Raw genomic sequence first — 11,726 nt, 5'->3', positions numbered from 1 at the left:
CTGCCTTCCTTTCTATTTTCAGATTCTTTGCCTGTCATACATACAGAATGATTGTGTGAAATAGAAACTTCTTTCCATGAGATTCTCCAAAATGTATACCATGCTGATTTTGTTGGAAGCCCCCCCCCCCCTTATATCAAAGAGGCTTCACACCTAGGCAAACATCTACACATGGCAAAAAGTGAGGATTGTAACAATGGAAACAAACCAGTGGTGGGTTGCTACCGGTTTGGACTGGTTTGGCCAAACTGGTAGTAGCTTGGCAGCCTGGGTCACTGGAACTGAACTGGTTCTCCCAGTGGCACAGTAGGCGCCACCATCTTGTTTTTTTGCTTCTGTGCATGGGCAGAGCAATTTTAGTTGTACTGCACATGTGCGCACCCTTGAGCAAACCAGCAATAGTCTCTGCCAGAACCCACCTCTGAAACAAACATAGGGCATTTTTATCTCCCCCAATCCCCTAAGGTGTATTGATGTTCCATACTTTAAGGATGTTGGATAGAGTTGCCTTCATGGAAAAACATAAGGCCCTCCTAGGTGAAACAAGAGATGGCGCACAAGACACGAAGGGGGGAGGAGCCTTGGCTCAGCCAACAGACAGAGGAGAGGAGACAGTAATGAAACTTAGGTCACAGAAATGAATTAAAAACATATTGCAATTGCTAATATAATGAAATGTAGAAGTGATATAAAATATGGTTGAAGATGCTAAAGAATTGAGTAAAATAACTGCTAATATAAATGTAACAATGATATTTTGATATATATAAAACATCAAAGAGATGTAAGATTCCGGGGAAGTACCACCTTCTGTATGATGTAGCTGTCAAAAAAAAAATTTCCCACATTTATCTATCCCTTTCCCCAAAATACTTCAAAAAACCAATAAAACTTTGGGTTTTTTTTTAAAAAAGGATGTTGGATAGAGTTGTCAATGAAGGGATAGTTGCATCACTTATTAAATCTTAAACTTTTCACCCAGGAAGACATTCTGATTCACCAAAATGTTTAATGCATTCCATTTTGTAAGAGTTTATTTTTAACTTGGTTGATTTAAGCTATATTTATTGCTGAATTCTATTTGGAGAACATTAAAAGCTACCAGCCTTTAAGTTTTTTATTTTTTTATTTTTTTATGACACTGGAACAAAAAAGTATTTTGATGATATATCAGAAAGTTAACCTTTTCCCTGTCTACCCATAACAGGTTGTTCCTGAGTTAGGACAACAATTTGAACAGGGGTAATTGGTTGCTAACATGAACCTGAGGCACAAAGGTAGTTAAACAGGAAGCAGCAGAAGTCCAAGGTAAAACATATGGCAGTATGATAGGGGATGGGGAAGATCCTGGGTGTTGTGGCACACCAGCAGCCAGTGGAGCTGGCAGCAGATTCGGACAGAGAGGAGGTTGGGGAGGAATATGGGCCAGTCCTGGAGTCTGGGGAAAGTCTCTGATGAGGGCTCTGTGTCGGAGGTAGAGAGGGGGCCAGAGCCGTATACCAGTTATCAGCTGCCTTCAGTCAGACATCAGTGAGGCAGATTTATTTATTTATTTATTTATTTATTTATTATTTATTTATTTATTTATTTGTTTATTATTTATTTATTTATTTATTTATTTATTTATTTATTTAATCTAATTTATATGCCGCACCCTCTCCACCAAGGGACTCGGGGCGGCGTACAATTTATTACACAACAAATAAACAGCTGAAGCCTGTTCCCAATGAGCACATGGGCAGAGTTGCGAGACGAAGAGAACAGCTAAAGAACAGGGGTCAACTTGCGATTAAGGCCACAAGTGGACAATGAATGGCCCCTCCCAGAGGAAATAAAAGAGGAGCGAAAGGGGAGTGGAGTTTGCAGGAGACAATTAGCTCGCTTAATTGGTTTGTGACTTTCCAAGACTCCTTATCAGTTTTGCAGATATTGGCCTGGCAACTATCCAAGACAGATAAGGTCTGTGACTATAAATCCTTCCTTGAAAGATTTTGCTGGATGTGAAGAGCAGAATTCACAGTAAATTAATAAAAGGGTTTTTTTTGTCGGAACAAGGAGTTTGCTTCATACTCTTGGGCAGCCTAGGTCAGAACATTGGGAGATCTGACATAGGCTGCAGGGAGAAGGGTGCTATGACATACGTAGCATGAGCTCAGGAAGGACAGAGGAAGGAAAACATGGTGCATACAAGAAAAGAGGGAAAGGAGGATGCAGTTCATGTGAATGATTTGGTGGGATGGGGGAGGGAGAGACTTACCAAGTAACCTTCCCTGGTGGCTTCTCCATAGATTTTGCTTGTGGGAATCTGAGAAGAAAGCTCACAAATAATAATCATATGATCACAACTGGAGACCAAACATCTGAATTTTGTTCATGTGACTATGGAGTCACTGCAACAGCTAGAACTTTGAGGACCAGTTGTAAGACATTTTGTTCAGTACAGTTGTAACATTGGTCCCTGAATGAAAGCATGTTAAGTGAGTACTATCTGTAGTTTCAAATGTCAGACATTTTTCCATCTAGCATGTTATATACTTAGCTAAGTGATGAAACCATTAACAACTCAGAATGAGGTTAATATCTATTCAATCTGTGTTTATTCACACTGAATTTTTTGATGCTTTGGATATAATTGTTCATTTAAATGTGATTCAATGAAGAATGCTGGTTGTGGTTGTGGAGTCAAGTAGTTCAGAGTGAACTGCTGCTGTCATGATCAAATGCTGGTCTTGTGGGAGAATATCTGCTTCTGTGCTGGATAATGATAGATAATTCAGGGAATACAGGGAATAAATAAAAAAATATTTATTAAAAACATATTAACTTTTCAAAACCCATTTCTTAAAAATATGTCCATACAGTACCTAATTGCCTTTATGCTAATTAGCACATTTGGTACTGTTAGTATTAATCTAGAAGGTGTAAACATGTATTTTACATCACTAGTGCTGTTTGGTGAGTATGTAGTAGAATGGTGTTTCATATATGTAGTAGAATGGTGTTTCATGTATGTCCTTGTATATATGTATGTTTATGTGTCTGTACATATGTTTTGTGTTTTATATGTTCTATTGTACGCCGCCCCGAGTCCTGTTCTGGAAAGGGAGCGGCTAATAAATTCAAATTTTTTATTATTATTATTATTATTATTATTATTATTATTATTATTATTATTATTATTATTATTATTATTATTATTATTATTATTATAAAATTATTTTTAAAAATGTATTGGAGAAGAGTTTTAAGTTTTCTGCATATTAGAAATAGTTGTAAGTTCTCAGAAAACACACACACACACACACACACACACACAAACGATGTTGTATTTGTGCTTGTTATTGAACTGTTAAGAAGATATATTTGGCTCCACCATGAAGCTGATTTGTGTAACTACAACTAATTTTACACCAAATAATTTTGTGCTTTAAACTTAAATTTTAAAATATCATTTTCTTCCCAATGTCTTTTTAATATCCAAATTGTGATATATGGTCACATTTTTATATGAAAGATTTATTTATATAAAATTACTAGAATTCTGTATAGAATAAAAATCTGAAAATTCATTTAAATATGAATATGCTTTTAACATGTTCCAAAGGTGCTTTTTCAAGAAGTAACTGGACTTTCTGGTTTTCCTTTGAACACATTATATGTCGTGTGTTTACAATAAGGGAGAACAAACCCCATCAGGACAAGATTCAGCAGTACATTTGCATTTAAAAGATAAAGGCCACGCTTTTGAAGACAGCAAAGTCCACATTTTGGACAGAGAGGACCACTGGTTTGACAGAGGGATCAAAGAGGCCATCTATGTCAAAATTGAACAACCCTCTCTCAATGGAAGGTGAAAGGATACAACATCATCTATCTCCAGTCTACAATACAATCCTTTCAACAGTTCCAAGAAGGTTCAACACCTGTTTGCACCACTCCGGTGACCCTGATAACACAGATAAATCTCCAGGTGGTCTTAATGACTCCCTAAAAGAATGCAAATGACCAAAAAGTCCAGTTGCCTTTTGAAAAAGCATCTTTGGGACAACCATGACCTGGATGTCTCAGAATCTCCATAGGCATGCTTTTAACATGATGACTAAAAACAAATATAGACTTATTGTGTACAGAGACCTTTGTTGCTGTACAAGAATTTAGGCTGCGTTCCAATTAACTTTTTAATGCTTTGATATATCCAATATTTTCAGGTTTATACTTTTTTTCAGCACTTCCTCCAAATGTTAGTGAAATGCCAGTAGATGGTAATAGTTGTCTATCACAAGGAATGGAAGTATGATCAAAGAAACAAAAACAACAGTGTATAAGATTATGGTTCAATTTATTTCATTATATGTAAGTCATAGTTGAATCTGTAGAAATATAAAAATAAGTTCATAGTGAGTCATTTAAGAAATAAAGGAGTGAGAACCGGTTGGCGTCATGGTGGGAATGGTTGGAAATAGTGGAACTCCATTGAGCTCAGTGAAAACCGACAGGTATCTGTTTGCCGGAAAACGGTATGGGGTCAAAGCTGCCCTGAAGGGGTGGTGAAGGAAGGAGAGGTGCTTCATTGACCATGATGAAACTATAATTTCCTCATTAGGTCCAAAGAAAACTCCTCCAAACAGCAGCAGGGACGGTGGTCATTTTTGGCAAGTCATAAGCTGTGACAACCGGGACAATAAGATTTGTCCTGGTGAGACAATTTCCAACTTTTATTCTAAAGACCTAGCCCAAGTAAAAGAATTAAAAAAACAATCAAACATTAAGAAAGTGGTGATTGGGTAAGAAAAAGATTAAAGATCCAGATGTGAAAGAAATATCTAATAGAAACTTTAAAATATAGAAAGCATGGAAAAATGTAACAATACTTTGAAAAGTGATTATTGGGAGAAACATTTTTTTATTTCTAACCCCCTCCTCGATCAGTTGATAATCAGCTGTTGTTTTTTGCATGCTGTTTAATGGATTTGGAACAGGAGAGCCAACTGCTGGAAGAAGATGATTACTGCAGCGTGGGAAAGTGATAATTGTTTAAGAAAACAATTAAAGGAAAGGAGTGAAAGCAAATAACACCTGGAAGGCCACTTGACTTTGATTCTATTTCAGTAGGCGATTTGGATGTTTGAAAATATCTCGTGAGCTTTTGGAAGATCTTTAAGACAAATTGATGTGTAAATGACTGAAACCTTATTGAAATTGTTTACTGGAAGGTGAATTTGAAAGACTTGAGGGAACTTGGTGGACCAGTTTGTATTTGGATTACTAATGCTACTTGATAGAACATTCTACAAGGCAAAAGAAGAAAGGTGATAGGAGGAAAAGAAAGAAAGAAGAAAAGATAAACAATATTTTAAAATTTGGACAATTGGGAAGGTGTTAACTGGAAAATGATAAAGATTATAAATTATCAATTTATAGCTTTTAAGGAATAGAAATTTAGGGTACTTGGGAATAATTCTAGGATTGACTAAATTTTATTAATAATTGACTTCTTTGGAGTTTTTAGATAGTGGGATACTGGTAATATTAGAGGTATATTGAGTAAATTTTAATATATTAAACTGGTCCAAAATAATGTTAAATATATTGATGCATAAAATAATATTTTATAATTACAATGAGCATATTAAGATTAGAAGTTGGAAGACAAAGTTTATGTATATTTAACTGTATTATTATTGTTAACACTGTGTAAAAATATATTGATCCAGTCAATACATTGTCCACAAAATACATCGGTTGCTAAAGGAAAATTATAAATAAAAAATAAAAAAGAAATAAGGGGTTAAAACAAGAAGAGAAAGGCACAAAAATGAATGGTTGATGAATTGAGAGAGATTGTATATAAAAGTGAATAGCCAGTATGAATTAAATATGTTGAAATGATTTGGTCAAATAGGGAAAATGAATGAGGATCAAGTCACAAACAAACATGAAAAAAGAGTAATTGAGTATGGGAAAGTTGTGGTTGGATGGAGTTGACAGAGATCCAAAAAAGAGAATGAAAGAGACAGAACTGAAAAAAAAAACAAATTTGTCACTTCTGCATCATAATTCATTGGCCAAATGTTCTTTTTGACTTGTGCTGCTGTTGTTGCTGCTTCTGCTTGTGACAATGAGTATAATAATGTTCTCTGAACTTGCTAGCTTTTTTCCAGACGTTTCTGTTAGATCAGGTGAACAGAGGAGGCAGACTCAGGCTCACTAACAAAAGCTCTTTATTCAGTGACTGCTATCTACAATCCAGCAAAGGTCCTGTCCGGCAGTAGCGCTTTTATAGGGCTCTGGCAGGGCCTTCGGCCAATCAGATTTCAATGAGTTCCTGCTGGTAGCAGTGGACCTTGGACATTCAAGGCACTTAACATATTCGAGTCGAGGAAGTTCTTCAGCTGGACAGACGTGGGGGATGTGAGCTCTGAAGAGCTTCACATGAACCCTGTCTGACAAACCTTCTCCGGTGTCCCTTTTTTAGGGGCAGAACCTCCCCTGAAGGGGGAACAAAGAAGGACAGCATCTCATCAGACCCTGGGGGAAGCAACTGATCCTCCATGAGATTTGCCTATGAAGCGGAGTCGGAGTGGCAGTCATTAATATGGCTGACAAGATGCTGTCTTTTTGTCAAGCTAATTGAGCAGGTGGAGACTGGGAGAGATGAGGGACTGGTAAGAGAATTTTATCTAAACCAAAACTATAAATTAAACCTGGAAAAGGCAAAGAAATCTTGAGAACATAAATAATACTGATGGTCAGATCGGGACTTTTTTTGTCCTGAAGAAAGGAAGAAAAGAAGGTGGAGAGTTGTAACACCAGCCCCAGTTTTTTCTTTGGAATGCTTTTGAACAGAACAATAGAAAGCAGAGAAGTGACAAACTTACTCAATTATAAACGTTAAATTTGGCTTTGGATCTCAACAGAAGCCAACATTTTTACTTTGTTTGAACTCCTTCCAGCTAATATAACAAAAAAAAAAGGCTATGTGCTCTTACAGATAATGGACAATTTAAAACCAACTGCCATAAATCAGAATTTGGAAAAGCAGAGGCAGAGAAAAAACACTTTTGACTGATTACAAACTTATTATAAGTGATTTATTTTGAGCAGTGATTGAAGCAAAGAATAACTATCGGACCTGAGTAGTATGAAGGGGTTTTTTTTCTCTTCTCCATTCTCTTCTCTTTTTCCTGTGGAAGATTAAGATGGCATTAGCTTCTATTTCAAAGTAGATGGATCTCAACAGAAGCCAACATTTTTACTTTGTTTGAACCCCTTCCAGCCAATATAACTAAGAAAAAAGAAGAAGAGGAAAGCATGTTCTCTTACTGATAATGGACAACTCAACCCTCACTGTGCAGAAATTTTAATTAACCACCTACCATAAATCAGAATTTGGAAAAATAGAGACAGAGAAAAACTTTTGGCTGACTACAAACTTATTATAAGTGATTTATTTTGAGCAGTGTCTGAAGCAAAGAATAAGTATCGGACCTGGGAATCACGAAGGTTTTTTCTTTCTTTCTCCTTTCCTCTCTCTACTTTGTTTGCTTGCTGAGGAGGACTAAGATGGCATTAGCTTCTTTTCCAGTTTCAGAGTAAATGGATTAATTAAACAAGATGGACCAGAATTTTGAAATAAGATGTCAGCGTTCCAAATATCATCTAGAATTAAATCAGAGTTCAAGATATAACTCTCATCAAAGTTCCAATTTAATAAGACAGACATGTTGGTACAAACTGTGGAAACCCGAATCTGAAAGCTTCCTGGGTTCCCACCCAGTTGAATGTTCAAAACCTTGCTTCCACACCCACAAGTCCATCACATGGTCCAATGTTCCTCTGCCATGCTGGCATTTCCACCCACCTAGTTCTGGTCAGGTACAGAGATGCGGAGATAAAAGATGACCCTGGGCTTCTAGAAAGGAATGTTTTATTTTGAAAACAAACACATTCTATTCCTTACTATTCCCCCTCCCTATTCCCCACTAATGAAACAGCATAGAATTTTATTTTAGAAAGTGTGGCAGGCCAAATATTTTAAAAGGAACATGACTGCATGCTTCACAGGTGGCCTCTCCTCAGAAGAACAATGTTTCCTGAAAAGAGAATAACATAAAAGTTAACATAACAAAATTAACCACCTCCCCTCTCAGGGGGACCCTTGGGCTTATCGGGAAACTTCTCATGGAATTGTTTACTAATTTATCTGCTTTTAGATCCCACCTTTTCACCCAAGTGGCTTCGGACAAAGGGTACCCCTTCCAATGCACTAAATACTGTAAGCGACCCCTATACAGCCTGGAGTCTAAGATTTTTTTCACCTCATAATGTGTTTCCTCTTCTACCACTACAGGAGGACGGGGAGCTTGGGAGGATGGTCTTATGCTGGACCCAATTATTGGTTTCAACCAGCTACAATGAAATACTGGGTAAATTTTCCCTAGAATTCTGGGTAGATTGAGTCAAACTGTAACTGGGTTAATTATCTTCTCTATTGGGAATGGACCTAGAAATTTTGGCCCTAATTTCTTAATCTTAATCTTATGTATTTGGTAGATACAAAAACTTTGTCCCCCACATGGAAGGGGGGTTGGAGCGAGCGATGTTTATCAGCTTGCTTCCTATAGGCTTCTGCCGCATCTGCTAGAGCCTTCTTCATATTTTCCCATCCTTTCTTTAGTGTGTCCATCCATTCATTCAGAGACATGGAGGAGGGAAGTTCTCTAGACAGCTCAGACATGGGAACAAATTCCATGCCACTGGTAATCTGGAAACGAGTTAATCCAGTGCTGCTCTGGACAGCATTGTTGTACGCCACTTCAGCGAAAGATAGCAAGTCCAACCAGTTGTCTTGCTGATAGTCCACATAACACTGGATGTATTGTTTCACCATCGCATTGGCCCTCTCCACTGCACCGTTCATGCTGGGATGAAATGCTGAGCTGAGTCCTTGTGTGGACCCAATGGCTCTCAGGAACTCTCTCCAGAACTTGGTGGTGAACTAAACTCCTGGTTTGATATGATCCTCTTGGGCACCCTGTGCAGGCGATAAATATGTTTTACAAACATTTTTGCTAATTTCTTTGCAGACAGCAGCCCTGAGCAAGCGATGAAATGTCCCTGCTTGGAAAACAAATCAATAACTATCCAGATTACTTTATTTCTGCTGCTATCTGGGAGCTTGATGATGAAGTCCATTGCAATCTCTTCCCATGGTCAGCTAGGGCTGGCCACTCATTGTAGTACTCCAGGGGACTTCCCTGGCCATGTTTTCATTGTTGCGCAAATAGCACAGCTTTTTACATAATCTTCCACTTCCAATTTCACCTTTGGCCACCAAAATTGATGCCTGGCGAGATGGAGTGTTTTTAGAAATCCAAAGTGCCTCCTAGTTTCACATCATGGATTTGCTGTACGGCTTCCAGCCTCAACCCCACAGGGACGTACAGTTTGGACCCTTTCCAGGCTAAGCCACCATTCATTGTTAGGATGTCCTTGTTATTGTTGAACCACGGGTCTGCCGGGAGTGCTGCTTCGAACTCTGTTGTCAGCTTATCCTGGCTTCGGGTGGTGACCTGGGCCACCTGTTGGTGGGAGGAAGAAATGATGGGGTGAACAACTTCTTCCTTCTTACTGTTGTACTGCGGTTTTCTCGACAAAGCATCTGCCAACAAGTTCTTTCCTGCAGGGATGTGTTTAATTTCAAATTTGAACCTTTGCAAGTATTGTGCCCAGTGAACTTGTTTGGGGAATAACCTTCGATGGGCTTTGAGAGCTTTGAGGTTTTTATGATCAGTCCAGACCTCAAATGGTATATCCCCCCCTTCCAGGAGATGTCTCGACGTGAGCATGCTCCACCTGAACGCAAATGCTACTTTCTCCTAAATGGCCCACCTCCTTTCAGTAGTGGTGACTTTCTAGGAGATATAAGCACATGGCAAGAGGTGGCCCTCTTTATTCTTTTGTAGTAGCACTGCAGCTATTGCTACATCACTGGCATCTGTCTGGATTATGAATGGTCGTTCTGGGTCAGGGTGTTGTAGTATGGGCTCTTGGGCAAAGAGCCGTTTCAATTTCTCAAAGGCTTTTTGACAGTCCATTGTCCACTTCAGGGGTTGGTTTGCTTTTTGGCTTCATTGGGGAAAGATCCATTTTTAATAGCTCAGTCAATGGGAGGGCAATTTCCGCAAAAGTTGGAATGAACTGCCTGTAGAAATGGGCAAATCCAAGAAACCTTTGCAGTTGTCTGCGAGTGCTTGGAGGTTTCCAGTCCAACACAGCTTTCACTTTTCCTGGATCCATTTCTATCCCCTCATTGGAGATGTGATACCCCACGTAATCTAGTGAGGTCTTGTGGAACTTACACTTTGACAACTTTGCATATAGCTTGGCAGCCAGAAGTTTTTTCAGGACTTGCCGTACCAGCTTTATGTGTTCTTCTAGGGTTTCAGAGAAGATCAAAATGTCATCTAAATAAATGAGCACACCGCGGTACAGGTGCTCATGTAGCACCTCATTTATGTACTGCATGAAGACTGTGAATGCTCCTTGTAGTCCAAAAGGCATGACTTTATATTAAAAGCTGCCAAGAGGAGTGTTAAAAATGGTCTTCCACTCATCTCCCTCTCTGATTCGTATGTGGTTATATGCCTTTCTCAAGTCCAGCTTGGTAAAGATCTTGTCTTTAGCCAAGTGGTTCTACATATCTTTCATGAGGGGAAGGGGATAAGTGTTCTTTTCGCACACTGCATTCAAGGCTCGCAGATCAACACAGAGACGAACACTGCCATCTTTCTTTTCTCTGAAAAGCACTGGGGCCACTACTTTTGACTTCGCTGGTTCATTAAAGCCCCATTTCAAATTGATGTCAATGTACTTCCTCAATTCAACCATCTCTTTGGGAGTCATGGAGTACAATTTTGGCTTTGGTAAGGTAGCCCCAGGTTTGAAGTCTATTGCGCAATCTGTGGGCCGGTGACATGGAAGATAGTTGCCATCTTCCTCACTGAACACCTCCACCACGTCCCAGTAGACTTTTGGTACTCATTGGATCCCTGTGGGTTTGGTGTCTGCTTCAGGTGCTGCAGGTTCCAGACGGTCTGGGCTGTTGGGTTCCATCGTTCCTGGGTGGCCTTTTGGCTCTACCGGTGGTAATGGCCCAAAGCTGATCAATTTCCTAACACCATCCTTCCACTTGTCCAGCCATGCAAGCCCCAAGATAATTGATTCCTGCATTCTTGGAGCTATGATGAATCTGAGGAATTCATAGTGGCAGCCTATCATCAACTTTACCAACTCAGTAATTTTTGTGGCTGCCCCCCCATCAGTGTTCCATCCACTTGCTCAAACCGAATGGGGTGGTGTAGGGGTCTTGTGCGTGTGCCTAGCTGCTCCACAATTGACATGCTGATTAAGCATTGGGTGTAGCTGTGTCCACAATTGCCCCAACTTCCCCCTCGACTCCCGTTTCTGGCACTTGGAGGTTGCATTTTATAGTAAAGGGGTGGACGGGTGCACTAACCATTGGGTCATCTTCAGCATTTTCCTCCTCCGAGGCCTCCCCCTTGGTAGGACTTTTTGTCACCTTAGGTTAGGTGTTCTGTGCAGCTGCTGGGTCGCAGTAGTTGAAAGTAGTAGCAAGCAAACACCTCATTTACCTGGAGGGAAGAGGGGTACTCACTTCAGCTCCTCTGGGCTATCTGTCTCCGCTCGGAGCACCCACGTTAATA

Source organism: Natrix helvetica, assembly GCF_964273705.1.
Source record: "Natrix helvetica genome assembly, chromosome: 7".
NCBI classification, from domain to species: Eukaryota; Metazoa; Chordata; class Lepidosauria; order Squamata; family Natricidae; genus Natrix; species Natrix helvetica.
The sequence above is the reverse complement of the archived record's forward strand: the minus strand, read 5'-3'. Positions refer to the sequence as shown.